At 46.4% G+C, this 23878-nt stretch overlaps 1 protein-coding gene and 1 pseudogene across 1 annotated transcript in view; one reads left to right on the forward strand and one right to left on the reverse strand.

Moving 5' to 3' along the window:
- The window catches only part of LOC126516510 (cytochrome P450 4V2-like), a 236330-nt gene that overhangs the window by 71113 nt on the left and 141339 nt on the right, over positions 1-23878 (forward strand). The gene's annotated exons all lie outside the window — the stretch shown is intronic.
- LOC140215511 (uncharacterized) lies at positions 13867-22223 on the reverse strand (annotated as a pseudogene).

Consider the following 23878-nt stretch of genomic DNA (forward strand, 5'->3'; position numbering starts at 1 on the left):
TATTTCTGATCTGTATTTTCGATTCACGGCGCCAATTAACATTACAGCAGAAGAGATAGCAAAACGCATCTCAAATCTCAAAGTATCATCTTCCACAGGCATAGATAACACAAATTCCAAGGTACTAAAAATACCTTGTCCATCTTCAGCCAAATCCTATGCATAATTTTCATGCAATCGTTATCATCAGGGCTGCTCCTGAATGACTAGACGGTTGGCAAAATAGCTCCTGTGTTCAAAAGTGGTAACAAGAATTCGTCGGAAAATTACCGCCCTATCTCACTAACTTCCTTGTGTTGCAAATCGCTCGAAAATATAAACCGTCTCGAGTCTAAGAACGTTTTTAATAATGACTTCAGAAAATCATTTTCGTGTGACACCCACCTATTTGAATTCACATCCTACTTGCATTTTAACATGAATAATGACCTTCACCTGGATTGTATTTTTCTAGATTACTCAAGAGCATTCGATCATGTCACCTGCTCTCGACTCATTTCAAATTTGTCTGCTCTTGAACTTGACTTAATTACAAACGCTATCTTGCCTTCGAAATTTCTTGGCATTTTGTAGGCAGTTAACAGTAGTACACTCTTCTTCTTTTTCTGATGTGACTTCTGGCGTTTCACAAGGTAGTGTTTTGGGTCATCTGCTTTTTCTAATTTACATTAATGACTTACCCTCTAAATGTCCTCCTGCATGTGACAATTTGCCGACGATTGCATTATATAAAGAGCTATTAAAATTCTTGTTGACCACACCTGCCCCCAAACTGATCTTAACCTAATCCATTCCTGGTGTTGTAATAATATAATGACCCTCAACTAGTCAAAGCGCAGAATAGTCTTATTTTTTTGCAAACAGTCAAATTCAAACTTTTCCTACTCAGTAAACAACTCTTCAGTGGCTCGGACGCCGTCATATAAGCACTTAGGCTTAAATCTTACGTCCAATGTTTCATGTAAAACCCATATCATTAGCATATGTGCTAAGGCATCAGAAACACTGGGCTATTTACGTCAAAATGATATCGCTAACATATCCATATCGACTAATCTGGTCATGTACGCTGACGATACGAATATATCTTTTTCATTCCACTCCTTGTCCCAAATGGAGGCTACGGCAAATGCATATCTAAGAAAGCTAGATAACTGGTTATTGACCAATAGGCTAAGCCTTAACTTATCAAAGACGGACTACATTATTTTTCATCCTATTAATACAGTAGACAGTACCACTCTGAAAATTTTCTACGAGCATACTGAGTTAAAAAGAGTTTCAAACCAGAAATTTCTTGGTGTTTGGTTCAACGAGAATCTTTCTTGGAATTTTCACCACCACCAAATTAATGTCTGATCTAAGTAAAACAGTCGGTTGTTTGTATAAGATATCTCATTTGTTGCCCCCCTGGTTAAAGATATCCTTTTATTACGCAATTTTGTACTCAAGGTTATCATACTGTAGCCTTGTTTGGGGAACTACGGCGTCCAGCAATTACCTTAAACTAATTTCAGTTCAGAAACGCTCTTTGCGTGCTATTGGGGGGCTTCATGGCAGACCTTCAGATTTACCTACGTCACCTTTATTTCAGAAACATGGTATCCTTAAAGTAAAAGAAGTATATAATTTCTGTCTACTTAAGTACATCCATCATCATAAATTGTTCTTTTCTTGTGCAGATAACTCCAGCAGCCGATATGCTTTTCGCACGAAACGTAAGCTTGTTCCAATCACACGCACCAATTATGGCAAGCAAACACTAAGCTACCAAATTCCCATGGTAATAAATCAATTTCCCTTTGAGACTGAATATTACCTTCCACAAAAACGTTTTAAATCTACAATTAAAAATACGTATTGAAACAAACGGAATGAGATATTTATTTAATCGACAGGCTTTGTATTTATTTTACTACCTTTCAATGTTTCTTCTTCAACGCACATGTTGTAAGCTTCGTGATATTGTTTCTGTGTTTTCGGACTGACATTCTTATGTTTGTAAAAAATTATGTATCTTTATACCGTCCATACGATAAGTTGTGTAAGCGATTTATCCTTTTCTAGTACAAATTTCATGCATGTTAACTTACTGCGTCATGCTTTTTACGACGCTTGAGAAATTCATTGTGAATTTGTTGTGAAGTGCTCGCGCACAATGCCAGCTGTTCTACGGGTGACTAAGACCTTGTCAGGCTCTTGCCTTTTGTCTTGGCTCCCTCTTTTTGTTGAAAAGAAAATAAACTTTCCCTTTCACTTTAACAAAAAAAGCAAAAAACCTACATCACTCACCTGCTAGCACACGCATATTAGCTTATGTAACCTTCGTCCGTCTGCAGCTTGAATTCGCCGCGTTAATCGGGTCACCTCATCACGATCACGTAATTTCAATGTTAGAAGCAGTACAAAACAGAGCCGCCATATTCATTTCATCCAACTGCAACCGGTGCTCTAGTGTCACTTGAATTAAAACAGACTTATTCCTTCAAACATATAGAGCCAAGCGGGGAGGCAGCGTGAGAGGGAGGGGGGGGGGGGCGGGACGGCGTCTTCGACCAAGTCTGTACTTTGTACGGCCGTATGCAGAGGGCTGCATATATGCAGAGGGCTCATACCTTTGTGCGCGCTGTGTGCTCGCCGCTCTTCGGTTGAAGCGGTAGACCGCATGAAGGTCACTTCGCTCGCTGCTGCTGCCGCGTTGCTCACACCAACGCTTTGACAGCGAATGTCCGCGCACATCGAGTGTGATGTGTTCATGTTTGCTCGTGCGCGCTGACACCATGCGCTTGTTAATTTAGTTAGGAAGCGAATGTTTCCACGCCCGATAAAACTACTATCCTTACTTCGCATAGCTGTGCACTACTTTGCTGTTGCAACCGATGCTTCGCCTTGCGAGCGAAACTGCGACTTCTTTTCATAAAGTTGTGTGTTAATTATTTGTATAGAATTTTTATGATCATTACTTATGGTCATTTGTTCCTGTTTATATGTTATGTAATTATGTTGAATTTCCTCCCCCATCACTCAATGTTCCTGTGGTGTGTTTAAAAATAATAGGTAAATAATAAATAAACATTTTTTATGACCCATTTTGCGATGACTGTCAAAAGCTATCGTAATGCTGGTCACAACAGATATTGGGTGGTGATATTAATGAATGCTGAGGTTCTCATTTTTCTGTATCGGAGAACTTTGGCGAATTTGAAGCTATCTGGGTAGTGTTGCAGCTGCCAACAGTTGTTGCGAAGACGGGATTTTGGCGACCTTCAATAGCATCTGAATGGAGCTCGAAAGGTTGACCATCGGAGAGGGTCCGGCAGGGAAGACGAGATGATGTAACAACAAATAACAGAAGTTTATACATCGTTACAGGTGAGCGGTGCACTCCAAGACAAAAGTACATAAACGTTCGGCGTGCGTGCTCCTGCACGCAAGGGCAGATATCTGTACGTGGCGTCTCACAGGCTTTCTTATACCCTACACCATCCGCGCAACATGATTCTCCCTTGCTTCCTGGTAGAGGGCCTCGTCAGCACACTGGTCCACCCACAAAAAAGAATACGGAGAAAAGTTACTCCCTGGCGTGTAGGGCTTGAACGTAGGTCACGTCGCGACAACACACTGGTGAACCCACACAGAGGAATTCGGAGAGAAACCACTCCCTGGCTAGAGGGGTGAACAGAGAACAGATGAGAGTAGGATTTGCACTGGCGCATAATCCCGTCGCACAAACCCGATGGACAAGTCTTTTCACGATTAGGTACGTAGTGTCTGAGGCATTTCGCATCCGTTCCATTCATTGCCGCACAAAGTGAACCATAGCAGAGTGCCCCGCCGGCGAAGGAGATCCCGATGGGCAGGCGACATGCGCTTGCCCGAGGGATGACGCAGGTCAGTGCTTGTAGTCGTCTTCGGTTATCACACAGCTCTCTGGAGCACGAAACATTACCGGCGTTTTCCCACGTCGCTCAACGTCTCGAACTGAGTCTAGATGCGTCAGAATGGTCTGCAACAGTTTCTAGTTCATAACATGCGTCAGGAGAACTACACCGAGACTCAGCCGCTCAGTCAATAAGCGCGAGAAAATTCTCCCTGAGCTCCGCCAGGCTTATTTTCTACTAAAAAGTGACAGTTTTACAGAACTTACAGCAGCACTAAATACATACATCAACTGGTTATACGCTTGACAAGACATGACTCGACCTAACTGCTTAAACTAAAATAAGACCCCTGAAATCCTATGTCAGGAAAAAAAAAAGCACGAGTTTTCGGAAACGTTTGAGGCTGATTCTCGATCCAGGAGCTTCGGCTCAAGCCCTCAACATTGCCATAGAGAGTCCCGTTTTTATAGCCTATCTCAAAACAATGTTGCTGTAAAGCGAGACTCCAGCACAGGAGACGGACCTTTTTGGAAGAAATTGCCCCGCAGGGGCGTCTGCGTCAGCAGGCGTTTGGTGTGTTGCGACACCACGTACCCGAGCACGCGATGGTTGGACCCTCCCGCGTGTAGCCGTGCGCGGCTTAGCCGTGTATGGGGAAAGGGGGATTCTGGGGGTTGAGCCGATACCGGGTGTTTGGACCTTTAAGGCCCCCCGGCGGAGGCAACACACCTCTTTGGCCTCTGCTTCACATAGACGGCACCCCCGGACTGACCCACCTGGTGGAAATCGGTAGTTGCTTTTTCCTGTCTCTCTCTCACTCCAATCTTCGTCTTTCTCTTACTTTCCACCTTTCCTGTCTTCTCCTGGCTTCCCTTTACTTCCAATTTTTCCAGGCAGCAAGGGTTAACCTTGTGCGAATAGCCAACCTAGGTTATTTCATATTTGGTTATAGTGATAACGTACAGCTGGCGTTTGCAGGACCTGATTTTACAGTTCCTGTAGCGTCCCCTTGTAGGGCTCCACGGTGGGTGGCTGGCGTTATTGCCGAAAACTACACATTCATCTATGGATAGTTCCTTCCCTCCACACCCTGATCGCCCTCAGAAAAGAGGGCGCACCGATAAGGTTTTGCAGTTTTTTGGTCAGCAAAAAGAATCCTTCCCGCGTTTCCATGTCATTCATTCTGAAAAACCAGATAAACCAGTACGAACAATCTCACCCTTCCTTGTTTCGAAGTCATTTACTGAAGTCTTTGGTCCAAGTTATAAGGCGTCGAGGATGGCAAGCGGTGATCTCCTCTTGGCGCTCCGCGATCAGATGCAGTATAAGAAATGGCCAAAACTAGTGTCATTTGGGGAAACCCAAGTAATTGCAACCCCGCACCGTACGATGAACCCACGCCGTGGTGTTGTCTCGGACGATGACTTGCTGGAGCTCACCGAGGCTGACGTCTTGGAGGTCTTCAGTGTCCAGAATGTTATCAATGTTAAAAGAATTAAGATTAGGCGCGACAGCAATGAAATCAAAACCAAACACCTGATACTCACATTCGGCTCGAGTATTCTGCCTGAGTCTGTAGAGGCCGGGTACATAAAGCTCCGTGTTAGGCCATATGTGCCAAATGCCCTCAGATGTTTCAAATGCCAACGTTTCGGCCACAACTCGCAGAGCTACCGAGGCCGCCAAACCTGTGCGAAATTCAGTGCCGATGGAAAGAAATCTGAAGCTTGCGAGAACTCTTTGCATTGTGTAAACTGTGATGGGGAGCACGCCGTGTACTCGCGGTCGTGCCCGTCTTGAAAAAAAAAAAACGAATTTGTCACGATCAAAGTGAAATAAAATATATCGTTCAAGGAGGAACGTAGGCGGGTGTCATACCTGCCTAAGAGCAGCTTTGCCGAAGTGGCGCGTCAGGGGGCAGCGCCACAACGGTCTCCGGCGGCTGTCCGACCCACACCCAGTGATGCGGCAGTGACCCCCCCCCCCCCCCCCCCCCCCCCCCGGTGGCTGCAGCTAGCGCTGCTACGCCAACCCAGTAGAAGGGGCCATCCACCTCCGGGCAGGTGGCCTCAAAGGCCTCGTCCAACGTGCCGAGACCTTCACGCCAAGCAAAGCACTCGGAAGAGCGCGTGTCCAGCACCTCGCAAGAGGCGATGGACACAACGACCAGCCAGACGGCGCCACCAGCGCCTAAGGAGCGGCGGGGCACTCTCCATTGCTCCAAAAGAGACAAAAGTCCCGTCACGGCGCCTCGAAAGGGCCCGTGAACTAATCTTAATCTCTTAAACACACAGCACCCAACACATTTATCAAAATGGAAACACAAATACTACAGTGGAATGTACGAGGACTACTACGTAACCTCGTTGACATTAGAGAACTAATACACAAACATAATCCCAAGTTGCTGTGTGTTCAAGAGACACATCTGAAACCCACACAGACGAACTTTTTACGTCAGTGCATAGTCGATCGTAAAGACCGCGACGAGGCTAACGCCTCCGGCTGTGTTGCCATAGTTGCGGATAAATCTGTAGTTTGTCAACAGATCGCCCTCCAGACATCCCTTCAGGCCGTGTCGGTTCGAGCAATCCTTTTTAACAAACTGGTGACTGTGTGCTCTTTATACATACCACCTAACTATCACCTGAAAAAAGACCGATTTCCATAACCTAATTAATCAACTTCCTGACCCCTACATACTTGTGGGTGATTTTAATGCCCAAAACACGATGTCGGCAGATTCGCGATGCAACGCGAGAGGTCTATTAATTGAAAATTTTCTTTTGACCTCTAGTGCCTGCCTGTTTAATAAGAAGGAGCCGACGTATTACAGTGTCCAACACAACACATATATTCAGCAATAGATCTAGCAATCGGTTCTTCTTCTCTTCTGCCTCACCTAGAATGGTCCGTGATCAATAAATTGTATGGAAGTGACCACTTCGCTGTAATTTTAAACGTGATAACTCTGCATGAGAACCCTCCGCATATTCCTCGATGGAAATTAGCATCGGCGAATTGGGAGCATTTTAAAGAAACATCTTATTTACCACCAGATTTTATAAATAATTTTACTATAGATGATGCCATTGCATATTTTACCGCTTTTATTATTGATTCAGCCGAAAAGTTTATCCTGCAGACGAATGGTGGTTCACTAAGAAGATGTGTTCCCTGGTGGAATGAAGACTGTAGAGAGGGGCGAAAGAGACAGACCAAGGCATGGGGCGTATTGCGCAGATCGCCTAATGCCGAAAATCTAATTCACTTTAAAGAAATATAGATCACAGGGAAGGCGGACACGACGTCAGGCAAAGAGAGAAATCTGGGTGAGGTTCCTCTCCGGCATTAATTCATACACGCAGGAAGCAAAAGTGTGGAATGGCTTGAGAAAGCTACAAGGGCAACAAATCCATCCGTTGCCTCTGGTGAACGACCAAGGGGATACCTTGCAAGACCAGGCAGACTCTTGGGGAACACTTTGAGCGTGTGTCGAGCTCAATACACTATTCTGAATCTTTCCTTAAATACAAAGAAATAGAAGAACTTAAGCCATTCGTACGTAAATGCAGACACGACGAAGCGTATAACCGGCCATTCAGTATTGCCGAGTTGAGAGCTGCCTTAATCTCATGCAAGAGCACTGCACCGGGACCTGACCGAGTCATGTATGACATGATCAAAAACTTGCACACTGACACGCAAGTTACACTATTCGCACTCTTCAGCACTATTTGGGCTGCCGGATACCTTCCACAGACATGGAAAGAAGCAATTGTGGTCCCTGTTTTGAAGCAGGGGAAAGACTCATCCCTGGCGGCAAGCTGTCGCCCAATAGCTCTTACAAGCTGCCTGTAAGCTTTTTGAAAAAATGATTAATCGAAGACTCATACATTTCCTTGAACTCAACAATATACTTGATCCCTATCCGTGTGGGTTCGGAGAAGGCCGGTCGACAACAGATCAACTTGTACGCATTGAAGGATATATTCGTGATGCATTTGTACATAAACAATTTTTCTTATCAATATTTCTTGACATGGAGAAGGCGCATGACACAACATGGCGTTACGGGATCTTGCGAGACTTGTCGGGAATGGGCATCTGTGGAAATATGCCGAAAATAATGGAAAGCTATTTGTTGAATCGTATCTTCCGCGTGAAAATCGGCAACGTATTGTCGCGACTTTTCACGCAAGAAACAGGTGTACCCCAGGGAGGCGTGCTCAATTGTACACTCTTTATCGTGAAGATGAACACGCTTCGTGCTTGATTACCACCTGCCATTCTTCTATCTACGTGGACGACATTCAAATCGGCTTCAAATACTGTATGCAAGAGACAGGTGCAGCAGGGCTTGGACAAGGTTTCCAAGTGGGCAGACAAAAACGGATTTAAAATCAACCCCCACAAAAGTTATTGTGTTCTTTTTACTAGAAAGAGAGGCCTGGTTTCAGATCATTGCGTACAACTGTGTGGACCTCAAATACCTATCAACAAAGAACACAAATTTCTAGGTATTATACTTGACTCCAAGCTTACTTTTATTCAGCACATTAAACATCTTAAAGAAAAATGTCTAAGGACAATGAACTTACTTAAAATTCTATCCCACACCACAAAGGGTAGCGACAGGAAGTGTCTGATGAATGTTCATAAGAGCCTAATTCGATCACGATTGGACTATGGTGCCGTCGTATATAACCCTGCCACTCCGAGCGCACTAAAGATTCTAGATCCTGTCCACCACCTTGGTATCCGCGTAGCCACTGGTGCTTTCAGGACAAGCCCTATTGAAAGCTCATACGCGGAATCAAATGAATGGTCACTCCATCTACAGAGAACTTACATAAGCCTTACATATTTCCTCAAAATACACTCCAATCATCAACATTCATGTTTTAACACTGTTAACGATACGACGTGTACTACACTTTTCCATAATCGTCCCTCTGTTAGACAGCCTTTCTCGCTTCGTGTGAGGGAGCTTAGTAATGAAATGCATGTCCCACTCCTCGAGCTTCGCCTAATGCATCCAACCTAGCTGTTACCACTTTGGGAGTGGCAGGTGATAGAAAGTGACATATCCTTTTTAGAAGTAGCCAAACATGCACCAGAGATCGAAATCTGAATGCATTTCCTAGAACTCCAGCACAAGCACTCCTGCACAGAGTTCTACACAGCGATGTTTCCGTATGACAGATGCTTCGAAGTCAAATGCCGGGGTGTCCTATGCTGCCGTCGGCCCATCCTTCTCAGAATTCGATGTATTGCACCCGGAAACAAGTATCTTTACGGCTGAGGCCTATGCATTAGTGTCTGCTGTGAAGCATGTAAGAAAAACAAAACTTCAAAAATCAGCGATATATACAGACTCCCTAAGCGTCGTGAATGCCTTGATGTCACTCTATACACACAAAAATCCAGTACTTAATGAACTCTATTCCGTCTTGTGTAAAGCGTACATATCTAACCAGCATATCATTACAGTCGTCAACCGTTTATTCGGACCTCACGGGGACTGCGGAAATGTCCGAATAAACAGGTGTCCGAAAAAGCAGATTAAGAAAAAAATATCTTTATTTCCACGCACTTATTCGGGCTCGGCAGTGGGCTTGAAGAAATCGTTGCACGCTGTTCCGTTTACGCGCAGTCAGACATGCCTGAATCTCGGAGAGGTTCGTACGGTCACTATAGGCGGCTGAAAGCACAGTCACTGCTTCTGCACGCTCCGCATGCGACGGCAGCGTAGCACATGGTGCGTCATCTTCCAACTCGGAGTCATCGTTTGGCGGTGCAGCAGAAACCTGACGAATGATCTCGCTATCATCGAGTTCTGCGCATGTCAGTACAGCAGTGTGAGCACCTGTGAAACTGTCAAATGAGACTGTGACCGGAACCACTGCGCAGGTCTCGGCAGAACACTTTCGGCGTCAGTAGGGTACACATCGGAGGCGACAAATCCCAGGCCTCCCGGCACCCGCTTGCTGGCATTCCCCAGCGCAGTCTGCGCGGGCACTGTCGGTGCCATTAGACACTTGACGCGATGTTTCCGTATGCCACGTTGCATCACCGCAACCTCGACACAGCACACAAAGCAAACATCACCACGCCGTCACGCCGATACCAGTCGCACAAACAAAAAAACGTGGCCTACTCGCAGCGTCGTGCATGAAGAAACAAACAAATCAGCTGCTGGATTGTCTTGACATCGCTTACTAAGCTGAGACCGGAACTGCTGTAGCCACGAACCAGGCAGAAACGATGATGATGAGCGGGAATTTGCAGTAGCGCTACTTCGTGGGGCAGCAAGGAGGCTCCGTTCAAAACAAAAATGGCGTTCAGCAAGTCGAACCATGCACCGGTCTGAGTCGGTGCATGGTGCTTTCGATCGAGTTGGCTCAAGGAGTGTCCGAAAAATCAGACGAGAGGTTGCAAGGTGTCCGAATTTTCTGCAGTTGTTATACATTATGGTCTATGGGGAGAATGACAGTGCAGCGAAGCAGACCGAATAATAAGCATGTCCGAATTTTTGGAATCCGAGAAATCAGTCGGCGACTGTATATGCTGGGTGCCTGGCCATAGGAGCATCGAGGGTAACGTTCTGGTGGACGAGATGGCCACGTCAATCGCATCGCAAGCTGTTAACCCTACCGCTGAGGTGCTTGTCACAGATCTGAGGCCTTTCTTGCAAAGGAGGCTGCGAGACCACTGGCAACATATGTGGGACGCGGAAACGGATAATAAGCTCCACCTGATAAAGCCAGGGTTAGGATTCTGGCCTTCTACTACAAAATCGCGACGAACGGATGTCCTATTCTGTCGTCTCAGAATAGGACACATATTTGGCACCCATAATTTTCTACTCACCGGAAGTGAGCCTCCAACCTGTGGTAGATGCGGGGAGAGGCTGGCCGTACTCCACGCCCTCCTGGAGTGTCGGGAAGTCAAATCTGAGAGAAAGAAACATTTTCCCTTAGCATACCGGCAGCATATTCCTCTTCATACTGCAATGTGTCTCGGTCCAGAACCGCTTTTCAATACAGACACAGTCCTAGGTTTCCTCAGAGATGTGGTCTAACAAGTTATTAGTCCCATACATTCGTAGCGCTTCCTCTCTTTAGAGGATGCCGCTGGGATAATCATACTGCAGAGCACATGCCTCCAGGCCCTTGTGTTTCAAGGGCTCTGGTGAGGCAGTTGTGCTGTAGCTAATTTTTGCATCTTACATGTTCTGTATATCATGTCATTCTTCCGCAATGCAGTGTAAGGCTCATAGTACTCATCATTAGACATCGCCATAATCTTATTGCACGTAGATTTTACGCACTTTACATCGACTATTTTTAGGCCCCTTTACAGCCACGTCACATCAACTTCACAGAGCTCATCATTCCACCGCGAAACCAATAACTGTCTTGGCTCTCTTTGGCCATACCTGGCCCTTGCGCCACTAAACAATATACATTCACTCATTCATTCGTTCATTCATTGTAAGAAATTATCTGCAATCATTTGAGAGGACAATGATCCGTTTCAACGACGAACCTTGAGCCCACAAGATAGCAAGACAATTTTTGAACAGCCCGCACGAGACATGCGCACTCTTTCTCAGTGGCGCTGTACGCCTGTTGTCGACTAGCGAGTCTCGGACGGGGTGTTCCTCCTCACTCTCCCCTTTTTGGCATAGTACGACGCCCATACCTTGCTCGCTGGCATAGCATTGAACCACAAATCTCCTCGTGTAGTCCGGCGATCTTATCATGGGCAGACTCGTCAGCGTGCTCTTCAGGGCATTGAAAGAGGATTCCTTTTTTTTCGTCCCAGAGGACAGTCTGTGACTCCGTTTTTCGAAGAGCATGAGTTAGAGCGCTAGCTAGTTCAGACTACCTAGGGATGTACCACTGACCCAGCGTCTTCGAAGAAAGATCGGATATCAGTCTTTGTGCGAAGCTGCGGGAAATCTCGTATCACAGCCACATTTAGCTCAAAGGGACGGTGACGGCCCTGTCCAATTACGTGACCGAGATAAATCACTACCGCTTGCGCCATTTGGCATTTTGGTGCCTCGACGGTTAAGCCTGCTTTGTGCAAGCGGGCCAACACTGCCATTAGACGTTGCATATGCTCCGACCAGGATGCAGAATATATCGCGACAACATCTAAGGCAAGGCGAACTCTTCCTGTCTTCGCAATAGTTTGTCCATAAGGCTTGAAAAACAGTGCGCTGCATTTTTCAAATCAAAGCTTAGGACCTTTGGGCGGAACGTCCTCAACGAAGATATGAAGGCAGAATATCTGCTAACCCGCTCTTTGAGCGGAGCCTGCCAGTAGCATCTAACTAGATCCAGGGGGGAAATGAATCGGGCGCTACTAACTTTCTCGATGCGCTCTTCGATGTTCGGTATATGTTGTATTTCCTCTCCCATCACTCAACGTTCCCATTGGAACCTGTGGTGTATATATAAATAAATAAATGAAGAAATAAAGAAATAAACATATTTTTATAAATCTGATCTTAAGTGATCGTCCTTAGCCTGCGGTAATGTACGCAAGGACGCGCATCCTTGCCTAGCACCTCAACTAAGATTAAAGGCGAGGTGTAATCGCTATCGCAATGCACGATCACACTATAGAGTCAACATTTTTTTCCACCTCCTCATTCATAATCTAATGTTGGCGCGGGGACATTCGATAAGCCTTTGAGCGTACCGGTTCCGAAGTGAGCTCGATGTCGTATGTAGAACCGATGTCCTTCCTGATATCTACAAGTAAGTCCTGAAACTCCTGCAGGATTTCCTCCGACTCCGTCATTGGTTCAGGCTCCAGCTGTGCTTTAGGGACTAGTTCCCTTATTAGTTCTTCCCTACGGCCTCTCCATTAGTGACTGACATGAGCCCCGGAAGCTCTATCGGAATCTCTTGGGGAATATTTACCCGTGCGACACCTTTCCCTATGTTGCTTCAGATGTTCCGCAGGCTGGGGTCCTTGTTTTGCTAGGACTTCAAGGCTGAACTGTCTATCTCTAAGAGCCGCTGTAGGCCTTGCGTCGTCGGCACTACAAACAAATATGACGACTACTCTTCCAAAAACTCGGCTGTTGCCACTACAGGGACCTCTGACTGGGCGGATCCAAACACCTGCGGTTCAAACACGGCGGCATTCTCGATCTCCGCTGTCTGAGTTTCCGAACAGCCATCCGGCTCAGTGCGGTTTCCGCGGCTACTTTGCAGATAACTCACGAGCTTTCGATCTCACTAGTGCCATCACGCTAGCCTACCCGAGCAGTGGCTCTTTTGCGCGCAGAGTCTGATACGACCTATTTGAGAACAGGTAAGGGTGCTGTGGAAGAAGCGTAGGCGATACGGCAGTTTCCACCGCAAGTGTGCCGAAAGGACCTTTAATAGATAACTTTGCGACTGGAAGACATGGACTGTGAGCTTCTACAGCGTGCCTAATCCAAGAGCACTCACGTGTGAGCATCTCAGGTTCCATATAAGAGCTGTGAACCGCGTTCATAGCAGCCGCGGAGTCGTGGAGTACGCGACATGGTTTCCCGTTTACTCAAGGTCGCGCATGAACGTTCCGAGCAGCTTCGTGTTTTCGTCATGGCAACCGGTCGATAAAAACACTACCTTTGCCTTGTTACATTGCGCAGCAATGTAAGAAGGCAAAGGTAATATCTTACCTTCAGGGGTCTCTTCCCACCTTGAAGTATTACATTTTGAGGTACCCCCAATCATAGTGTTTTGATTTCTATTTTTCAGCCTGGGCTTCGGCCTGCCGAGCCTGAAACTGGGATAGCCTTTTCGACCATCGCTGGCTTCGTGAGCCCGACGCCGTCACAAATTTTTCGGCTAGTTAAACGGCTCTGGCTACAGTGCTAACTTCTGACCTATCTAGAACCCAGTACCTAACGTTTTCAGGTAACCCGTTATAGGATTGTTCAAGTGCAAAGCACTTAACAACCTTCGCATCATCTTCATAGTTCCTTGAGCCATTGCTCCATGTTTGACATAGGCTTATACGGAAATGTTGTATAGGATTCATTCCTAGCCTTTTCCATTTGGCGGAACTTCCTTTGAAACGCTTCTGCTGACAGCCTATACTTCCTCAGCAAACTGGACTTTACCTTATCATAATCTTCTGCTTCCTCTCTTGCTTAGCGAGCGATGATGACCGTTGCCACGGCCGGTGTTGTGCCTGACAATCCCTCGGAACAAAGGATGCTTCAACGGCAGACATGCAGCTGTCACGGGTGCTGATCACGCCTCATCGTTCACTCAAGAGAACTCCCTCAACGTCAACTGAGTCTTACGGACAGGCAGTCAGGTTCCAGATCTTCGACTTCGCGCTTTATCGCTAACTTCAGACAACAACGTCGCCCCCTCCAGACTATCACGAAGAGGCCGCTGATTGATAACAGGGTGATTGTCGAGAACTGCCGGGGAAAGCATTGACGGCAGGCTCGCAGTTTGCCACGTAGTTGCCTCGTATTGTGCAACGTTGGAGACACATGGGACGTTGAGCAACGGGAGGTGGTGAACGATTCGGCGTTTGTGATTGGCCAGTGAATGTTAGCCACGTGGTTGCCTCGTATTGGGCAACGTTGGAGCAACATGGGGCATTGCGGAACGGGAGGTGGGGAATGATTCGGCGTTTGCGATTGTATAGTGAATTCCCTCGACGAGGAAAAGAGGGAAATGAAAGAGCGGCATGAAAAGCAGATACGGACGGCTGTGAGGAGAGGCTCGGAAATGCAAAGTGTGCTCCGAGAGTTGGAGCCGTGTTTGTAAAGCTGAGTCTTGTGCCTTTGAATATAAACCTTGTTCTCATTCTTTAAACGTCACTCGGAGCCTTTCTTTCTCCCGGCACCTGGCACGACACCATCCATGGAACCTACGTGGCCGCACGGACCCCCGACTTCACAGTCACACACAAAGTGGTGGCAGGTGGGATGGGTCGGCGTTGGCTACATCGGTGGGGTGAGTGCCACGTGATTGCTTCTCTTTTCGCCAGACTCATAAGCGCCGGCAGTCGGTCGGTAATGGTGTTTTGTTGTTAGTGAATTTGTCTCGTAGACCAAGAATTTAGTGTCTCGCGGGCTAAATTACTTGTGGGGAAGAAGAATAGGGTGCAGTGTGAGCATGGATAAGTTTGAAATCCAAAACTCCTCGAAAGTCATGAGCAGATGGACATTTCGGTTGGCTCTGCGAACGGCAAAAGGCAGCAATTAACGCTTTTGAAGAATGAGGAGATGAGTTGGGAGGAGGCCGGTGAGGCCAGGAAAATTACTTTGTAAGGAAGGAGTGCTGCGATATTCTTCAAACTACTGTTAATAGTGATAAGGACGGGCTAGCTAGTGCCTGATGTTTGCTCTTCATGTTGCCAGAACTCTCTCTAGTAGAAGAAAGCCGATGCTAGGAGAGTATGTTTGTGTTTTCTGGTGGGCACTGTTTTGGGGAAATTCACCTTCTTTAAACAGCGAATTTCAGTTTTAAGGAAGGGTGAATTTTGAAGGCAAACAAATTGCCTTGATATTTGCCAGAGTTTAGGACTCCGATAACAACCTGTAGCTGTTGAAGCCATATATGGGACAGCTTTCGGTGAACAGCCAAGTGTGTACGGAAGCGGCCATTTCGCCCAGCCTGCCAGAGCAAGCCAGCTATGGCTCATCGAATAGGTCGGAGCAAACGCTGACGGAACGAGGCGAATCCTTCTCCATTGTGGCAGCTTTCAGGGCAAAAACACGGGTGGAGACTCAGAGACTGATAGGCGTATGCTATATTGAGCAGTGGTCAGAGGACCATGGAGAGATTCCCGAGGCAGCTGCGCCCAGTGACGAGTCAAACGTGTTAGTAACCGAAAGCGAGGGGAACGCAGTAGAGAGCGGCGGTTTCCCCGCAGAAGAAACGGAGGGCCCGTTCAAGTATGTGCTGAGGCGGCAAGTTCAGCCAGCCTGCCAGGAAAGGTCACCTATGGCTGTTCGGATAGGTCAGAACAGATGGTGAAGAAAAGGCATAGGCCCAGGGGAAGAAAGGCGGACGCGGTCGAGGCGTCTAAAATCAAACATGCGAAGCGACAAGGCGACAGAGGCATATGCGCGAAGGTCAGGATCCAGCCGGAGACTGTGAAAAAGCGAAAGACGGCAAATCGCAAGCTTAGGCGTTTGCGCAGATCGGGGATCGGCGTGACGCACGTCGCGAAAAGGAGAGTTTCGCGAACATTCAAGCGTAGTAACCGCCACTTAACCGCATTGTGGACTTCTCGTTCTAAGCAGAGGGAGAAAGAGAAGTGTCTTGTAGGATCCTACAAGAGCCGGTCACTCACGGGGGCAAAGAAAGGCAACTGCCTACCACATAAGGGGACAGTGCGCGCGCGAGTTTGTGAATGTACCCTTCTCTCAGTACTTGGAGGCTGCTGTCCTAAAGTTGCAGCTACGAGGTGTGCCAGGCAAATTAGCCGCTTTTGCCTTCTTCGAGACTGCACCTTGCAGAAACACCGGAATGCGCGAGCACGTCAAGCGTTCGTTTGAGGCCCGAAAGGGTTCGTTTGAGGCCCGAAAGGGTTCGTTTGAGGCCTGAAAAGGAAGTCAGGAAGACGCGTTGCAAATGGTTTTGTTCTTTTGTATTCATGTTGTAGGATATTAGTTGTGCGCTCAATTTTTGAAAAGCGCACGGAGTACCAAAATTTTTTGTAGCTTGTTAGTATTTTCGATTCAGGTTAGATCCGCAATTTCAAATCGAAAGTTTACGTGAGGACACGTGTAGGACTGTAATGTAAGGCAAACAGGGTCAATGTTGCACACAATTAGGAAGGTCACGCGCAAGTTTCGCAAGTTGATGAGTTATGTTTTAGCGCTAGTTATAACGAGTCCTGTTTTATTTCGCAGGAGTGCCTTTTTAGGCACTTTTTGTGCCTATAAAGCTGAGCTTGCGTTTCTGAGCTTCCGTTTCTTCGAGGATATTAGATATTTTGAACGTTTAAGTCTGAGCAGCTTTTGTTAGACAGAGATTATCGTGGGTCGCTTCCGCTCGTGCTATGGCAATTTTTTTAGTTAGTTTGATTGCTTTCATGAAAACGAGACAGCTGAACGCTCGAGAAAGGAAAGTGTCAGTGTTTTTGTTTTCTTTGAAGCTTGAAGAAGACAAGTCAACTTGTCCAAACGTTGGCTCCTGCTTTCACCTTGTTCTCGTTTTGCTCATCGTTTTGTTTTCTTTAGTTACAGGGAGAGGTAGGCTGAAGAAAAAGAGCCTCAGTATAAATTTGATTGCGACTTGTTTTGGATAGTTCGCACGATATTTTTTGTAAGTTTTAAATATTTGTGATATTGTTGATTCATTCTAATCACACTGCGTCGTATTAGCACAACTTAAAAGTGCACGAGAAGAAAGGCGGAATAAGTCTGGCCTTCTGAACCAATTTAGGAACATGATAAGGGTTTAAGATGGTTTTTTCTTTTGTTGATTTCGAAATTTGGTATTATGTAATGATTATGTAGCTCTCTTGTGCCAAGTGTTACGGACTTGAATTAATCAAGGCCAATTCTCCCTTTGCATTTATGATCTGTGGAAGCTCTAATTCATGACTACTTAGCTTCATTACATAAATCCCGTTTGTGTACACCTGCGAAGACGCATAATTGGAAGTTTCTTGGCCCTTGTCTGGATCAACGTGAATCTTGTGTTTCAGGGTTTTCCTTTAGACAGGGGGTGGTGGGATTTTTAAATTTGTAGGTGCCGTCCAGAGCGCCCGCGGCGCGGCGGTCAGGCACGGCCTGCCCGTCCCGATGTCGGAGCGGCCCGAGGCACGCTCCTCACTCGTAAGGGGGTTCCGGAGTCGTTCCCCAGGACCTGAATAAAGTTCATTGCCTGCCTGCCTGCCTGTACGACTGTACAGGCAGGCAGGCAGGCAGGCAGGCAATGAGAGTGGCTCGCATGCGGCGCTTCCGGCATTGTGTGTGGCTGACAAAGGTTGTGCCTTCGAGCTTGTCAACTTGCATTTATGCAGTCCAGTCAGAACCCACCTATAAAGACACCTTTGCAAAGAAGATCTTCATTATCGGAACCTGCGGTCCCATGGCTTTGAGCAATGCAAGCATCAGCCCGGCGGAGCTGCATCGAACAACTCGACTTCCCGATGCACCATCTGGTGATTTCTCGGAGCTAAGGACGCTTCACCGGCAGACGTGCAACTGTCACGGGTGCTGATCATGCCTCATCGCTCACTCAAGGCAACTCAATTGGCGTCACTTGACTCTTGCGGACAAGCAGTCAGGTTCCACGTCTTCGGCTTCACACTTCATCACTCACTTCAAGAAAACAACGTCGCCCCCTCCTGATCATCACAAAGAGGTCACTGATTGATCAGAAGGTTATTGTCGAGAACTCCAGGGGAAAGCGTTGACGTAGGCTCACAGTTTGCAACGTGGTTGCCTCGTATGAGCAACGTTGGAGGCATATGAGACGTTGGGGAACGGGAGGTGGTGAACGTTTCGGTTTGTGAATGGCCAGCGAATTCCCTCGACGAGGGAAAGAGGGAACTAAACGACATAAAAATCGGATCCGGACGGCTGGTAGAAGAGAGGCTCGGAGATGCAAAGACTCTAGCATGTAGTGTGCTCCGAGAGTTGGAGCCGTGTTTGTAAAACTGACTCATCTGCCTTTGAATATAAACCTTGTTCTCACTCGGAACTTTTCTTTCTCACTGCACCTCGCACGGCGCCATCTATAGCACATTCGTAGCCACATTGACCCCCGAATCCACAACACCGGTAACAGTATGCGCAGACACTGTGGCCACGATTTACGGGAGAACCCTTGCTTCTCGCACGTCACCTCGAAAGTCACTAAGAACAAACCAATGTCCTCTCGAATTTTAAAAGGCCGCATTAGCTCTGTTATCTTTAACGATACGCGCTCAACGACAGGCCGCCATTGGAATCTGAACCTGGCAACGTTTAACGCTAGAACGGTATCTAGCGAGGCGAGTCTCGCAGTGCTATTGGAGGAATTAGAGGGCAGTAAATGGGATATAATAGAGCTCAGTGAAGTTAGGAGGACAAAAGAAGCATATGCAGTGCTAAAAAGCGGGCATGTTCTGTGCTACCGGGGCTTAGCGGAGAGACGAGAACTAGGAGTCGGATTCCTGGTTAATAAGCATATAGCCCGTAACATACAGGAATTCTATGGCATTAACGAGAGGGTGGCAGGTCTTGTTGTGAAACTTAATAAGAAGTACAAATTGAAGGTCGTACAGGTCTACGCCCCCACATCCAGTCATGATGACCAGGAAGTCAAGAGCTCCTATGAAGACGTGGAATCGGCGATGGCTAAAGTCAAAACAAAATACACTATACTGATGGGCGACTTCAATGCCAAGGTAGGCAAGAAGCAGGCTGGAGACAAGTCAGTGGGGGAATATGGCATAGGCACTAGGAATAGCAGGGGAGAGTTATTAGTAGACTTCGCAAAACAGGATAATATGCGGATAATGAATACCTTCTTCCGCAAGCGGGATAGCTGAAAGTGGACGTGGAGGAGCCCGAATGACGCGACTAGAAATGAAATAAAATAAAATTAAATTATGGGGTTTTACGTGCCAAAACCACTTTCTAATTATGAGGCACGCCGTAGTGGAGGACTCCGGATATTTCGACCACCTGGGGTTCTTTAACGTGCACCTAGATCTAAGTACACCGGTGTTTTCGCATTTCGCCCCCATCGAAATGCGGCCGCCGTGGCCGGGACTCGATCCCGCGACTTCGTGCTCAGCAGCCCAACACCATAGCCACTGAGCAACTACGTCGGGTCAGAAATGAAATAGACTTTATACTCTGCACCAACCCTGGCATCGTACAAGATGTGGACGTGCTCGGTAAGGTGCGCTGGAGTGACTATAGGATGGTAGGAACTCGATTTAGCCTAGAATTGAGGAGGGAACGGAAGAAGCTGGTACACAAAAAGCCGATCAATGAGTTAACAGTAAGAGGGAAAATAGAGGAATTCCGGATCAAGCTACACAACAGGTATTCGGCTTTAACTCAGGAAGAGGACCTTAGTGTTGAAACAATGAACAACAATCTTACGGGCATCATTAAGGCGTGTGCAATAGAAGTCGGTAGTAACTCCGTTAGACAGGATGCCAGTAAGCTATCGCTGGAGACGAAAGATCTGATCAAGAAACGCCAATGTATGAAAGCCTCTAACCCTACAGCTAGAATAGAACTGGCAGAACTTTCTAAGTTAATCAACAAGCGTAAGACAGCGGGCATAAGGAAGAATAATATGGGTAGAATTGAACATGCTCTCAGGAACGGAGGAAGCCTAAAAGCAGTGAAGAAGAAACTAGGAATTGGCAAGAATCAGATGTATGCGTTAAGTAACGAAGCCGGCAATATCATTCCTAATATGGATGAGATAGTTCAAGTGGCTGAGGAGTTCTATAGAGGTTTATACAGTACCAGTGGCACCCACGACGATAATGGAAGAGAGAATAGTCTAGAGGAATTTGAAATCCCACAAGTAACGCCGGAAGAAGTAAAGAAAGCCTTGGGAGCTATGCAAAGGGGGAAGGCAGCTGGGGAGGATCAGATAACAGCAGATTTGTTCTAGAAAAACTGGCCACCCTGTATACGGAATGTCTCATGACCTCGAGCGTACCGGAATCTTGGAAGAACGCTAACATAATCCTAATCCATAGGAAAGGGAACGCCAAAGACTTGAAAAATTATAGACCGATCAGCTTAGGGTCCTTTGCCTATAAAGTATTTACTAAGGTAATCGCAAATAGAATCAGGAACACCTTAGACTACTGTCAACCAAAGGACCAGGCAGGATTCCGTAAAGGCTACTCAACAATAGACCATATTCACACTATCAGTCAGGTGATAGAGAAATGTGCGGAATATAACCAACCGTTATATATAGCTGTCATTGATTATGATAAAGCGTTTGATTCAATCGAAACCTCAGCAGTCATGGAGGCATTACGGAATCAGGGTGTAGACGAGCCGTATGTAAAAATGCTGAAAGATATCTATAGCGGTTCCACAGCCACCGTAATCCTCCACAAAAAAAGCGACAAAATCCCAACAAAGAAAGGAGTCAGGCAGGGAGATACGATCTCTCCAATGCTATTCACAGCGTGTTTACAGGAGGTATTCAGAGACCTGGATTGGGAAGAATTGGGGATAAGCGTTAATGGAGAATACCTTAGTAACTTACGATTCGCTGATGATATTGCCTTGCTTAGTAACTCAGGGGACCAATTGCAATGCATGCTCACTCATCTGTAGAGGCAAAGCAGAAGGGTGGGTCTAAAAATTAATCTGCAGAAAACCAAAGTAATGTTTAACAGTCTCGGTAGAGAACAGCAGTTTACGATAGGTAGCGAGTGGTAAGGGATTACATCTACTTAGGGCAAGTAGTGACCGCGGATGCGGATCATGAGACTGAAATAATCAGAAGAATAAGAATGGGCTGGGGTGCGTTTGGCAGGCATTCTCATATCATGAACAGCAGGTTGCCATTATCCCTCAAGAGAAAAGTGTATAACTGTTGTGTCTTACCAGTACTCACGTACGGGGCAGAAACTTGGAGGCTTACGAAAAGGGTTCTACTTGAATTGAGGACGACACAACGAGCTATGGAAAGAAGAATGATAGGTGTAAAGTTAAGGGATAAGAAATGAGCAGATTGGGTTAGGGAACAAACGCGAGTTAATGACATCTTAATTGAAATCAAGTAAAAGAAATGGGCATGGGCAGGACATGTAATGAGGAGAGAAGATAACCAATGGACATTAAGGGTTACGGACTGGATTCCAAGGGAAGGGAAGCGTAGGAGGGGGCGGCAGAAAGTTAGGTGGCCGGATGAGATTAAGAAGTTTGCAGGGACGGCATGGCCACAATTAGTACATGACCGGTGTAGTTGGAGAAGTATGGGAGAGGCTTTTGCCCTTCAGTGGGCGTAACCAGGCTGATGATGATGATGATGCTCTCCTGCTGTGTTTCCTTCGCTCTTCTGCTCGAGAACGTTCCATTTCAATCTGGAGTCTCTTCCATTCAAGTGCGTGTTTGCTTTACTCCCGCTCGTTCTGTTCTTTACATTGCCGTTCTTCATGTTCCCGCTCTTTCTGTTCTTTACGCTCATCTGCCTGACGTTTTGAGGTCTCCCTCTCTTTAATGATCTCTAGGCATTTCGTAAGCTCATCATCCACAGCCTCCAGAGCAAGAAAAGCCTCAATCACTTGTCGTTTTCGGAGTGCGTCAATGACATTCAGGTGCAACTCCTTCGCTACTTCCAACAACTCCGGTTTGCGCAATGACTTCAAAGTCATGGCTGTTTTAAGTGCTGCTCTCTCTACTGTAGACAACTATCTTGCCGCAGCCAAAGTAGGTGGCAACAAAGCTTGAATTACCCGTTCTGTTCTAACCCTTCAACAAAAGCTGGCAAAACTGAACAGAGAAATTCACAAACTCACCACCTTGCAGCCAAGAATCCGGTGTAGACCATCGCAAACGTTGCATTAGGTTGCCACTTAGTAGATGAGACTCAGACCCATATCCCTCCCCTGCTTGCCAGCTGTTACGGCTGGCACCAGTGGTTACGGTGACGGGGTTTCGGTGACCTTCAGCAACGTCTACTTGGAGGTCCAACCGGTTGACCATCGGAGATGTTTGGGCAGGGAAAACGAGCTGATTTATTTATTTTATTTATTTTCAGTACTGCCACTCTCAGTTGAGTGCATAGCAGGTGGGCATTACGAAGACAATCATGTTTAAAACGAAAAAAAAAAACAGAAAAAAGGAATCGACAAGCAAATACCGAAGCACCTCCGCCAGGGTAGCATTAAAGAAATGAATGTTGTCTAAGCAGTTTTTCAAGCAAGAACATCAATACTGTAATAAAGTTTAACAGTGCACAATCAACCACATTATGGAAAAAAATGTATTCGATAAAAAATCAAAGAAAGGAAGCTTCTATACAGAGCATTTAAGGCAAAAATCACTCACAAATTCAAATTAACATGTCGAAAACATGCATGCTGCGCGCACGAAATGAAGCACAACCACAAGGAAGGTTTGCAACCAGTTTGCCAAGCAAAGAGAATCAACGCCGTATCAATCATGCGCAATGTGCAAACGCCACGAAGTAGTATTGAAAATAAAAAAGCGAAGCACAACCAGACACAGGATTGCAATATGTTACAAAAATGGGAATGGAATAAAGAAGCAAGCGATAGTACAAGAACAAAGTTATGTGCGATAGCATAAGCAATCTCTTACACCAAGACAACCGGTACACATTTCGTCTGCCATCACCAGCAAATATTAGGAAAGGAAATACATTGTATAAGTGCAGGAATCTAAGGAAACGGAACTAGCGTTCAAATGAGAGAGTGTGCAAGGCAATGGCGATGGTTCTAGAGGTTAGATGTATGTTCTAACTTTGCAGTGAAAGCGGACACTGCTTCGGCGCCCGTGACATCTGGGTTTAACTGATTCCATTTGCGTATCGTAAGTGGAAAAAATGATTGCCCAAACGTGTCACTGTTGAAAGAGTATTCAATTAATGTGTATTTATGCTTATGACGAGTAGGGCAGGCCTGTGAAAATGCGGCATACTTAGACGCATCTATATTATAGATGTCATGCAGCGGTTGGTACAAAAAATTGAGACGTGCCTGTTTTGCCCTTGTGGATAGTGTCCTAATGCCAGAAGAAGCCAGAAGGTTAGTGGGAAAGTCCGTGCATTTATACTTCTTATACACAAATTTTATGGCTTTGCGCTGTACTGACTCCAATTTTGTTATACTAGTTAGGGAATGAGGGAACCAAACTGTGTTAGCATATTCTAACATTGGTCTTACGAATGTACTGTATGCTAGTTGCTTTGCGGACGCGAGTGCCATTCTTAAACATCTTTTTACATAGAACAACTTGCGTAGTGCGGCTGCCGTAATGTTGGCGACGTGTGTGTCCCATCTCAGGT

The sequence above is a fragment of the Dermacentor andersoni genome, chromosome 1 (genome assembly GCF_023375885.2).
Source record: "Dermacentor andersoni chromosome 1, qqDerAnde1_hic_scaffold, whole genome shotgun sequence".
Lineage (NCBI taxonomy): Eukaryota > Metazoa > Arthropoda > Arachnida > Ixodida > Ixodidae > Dermacentor > Dermacentor andersoni.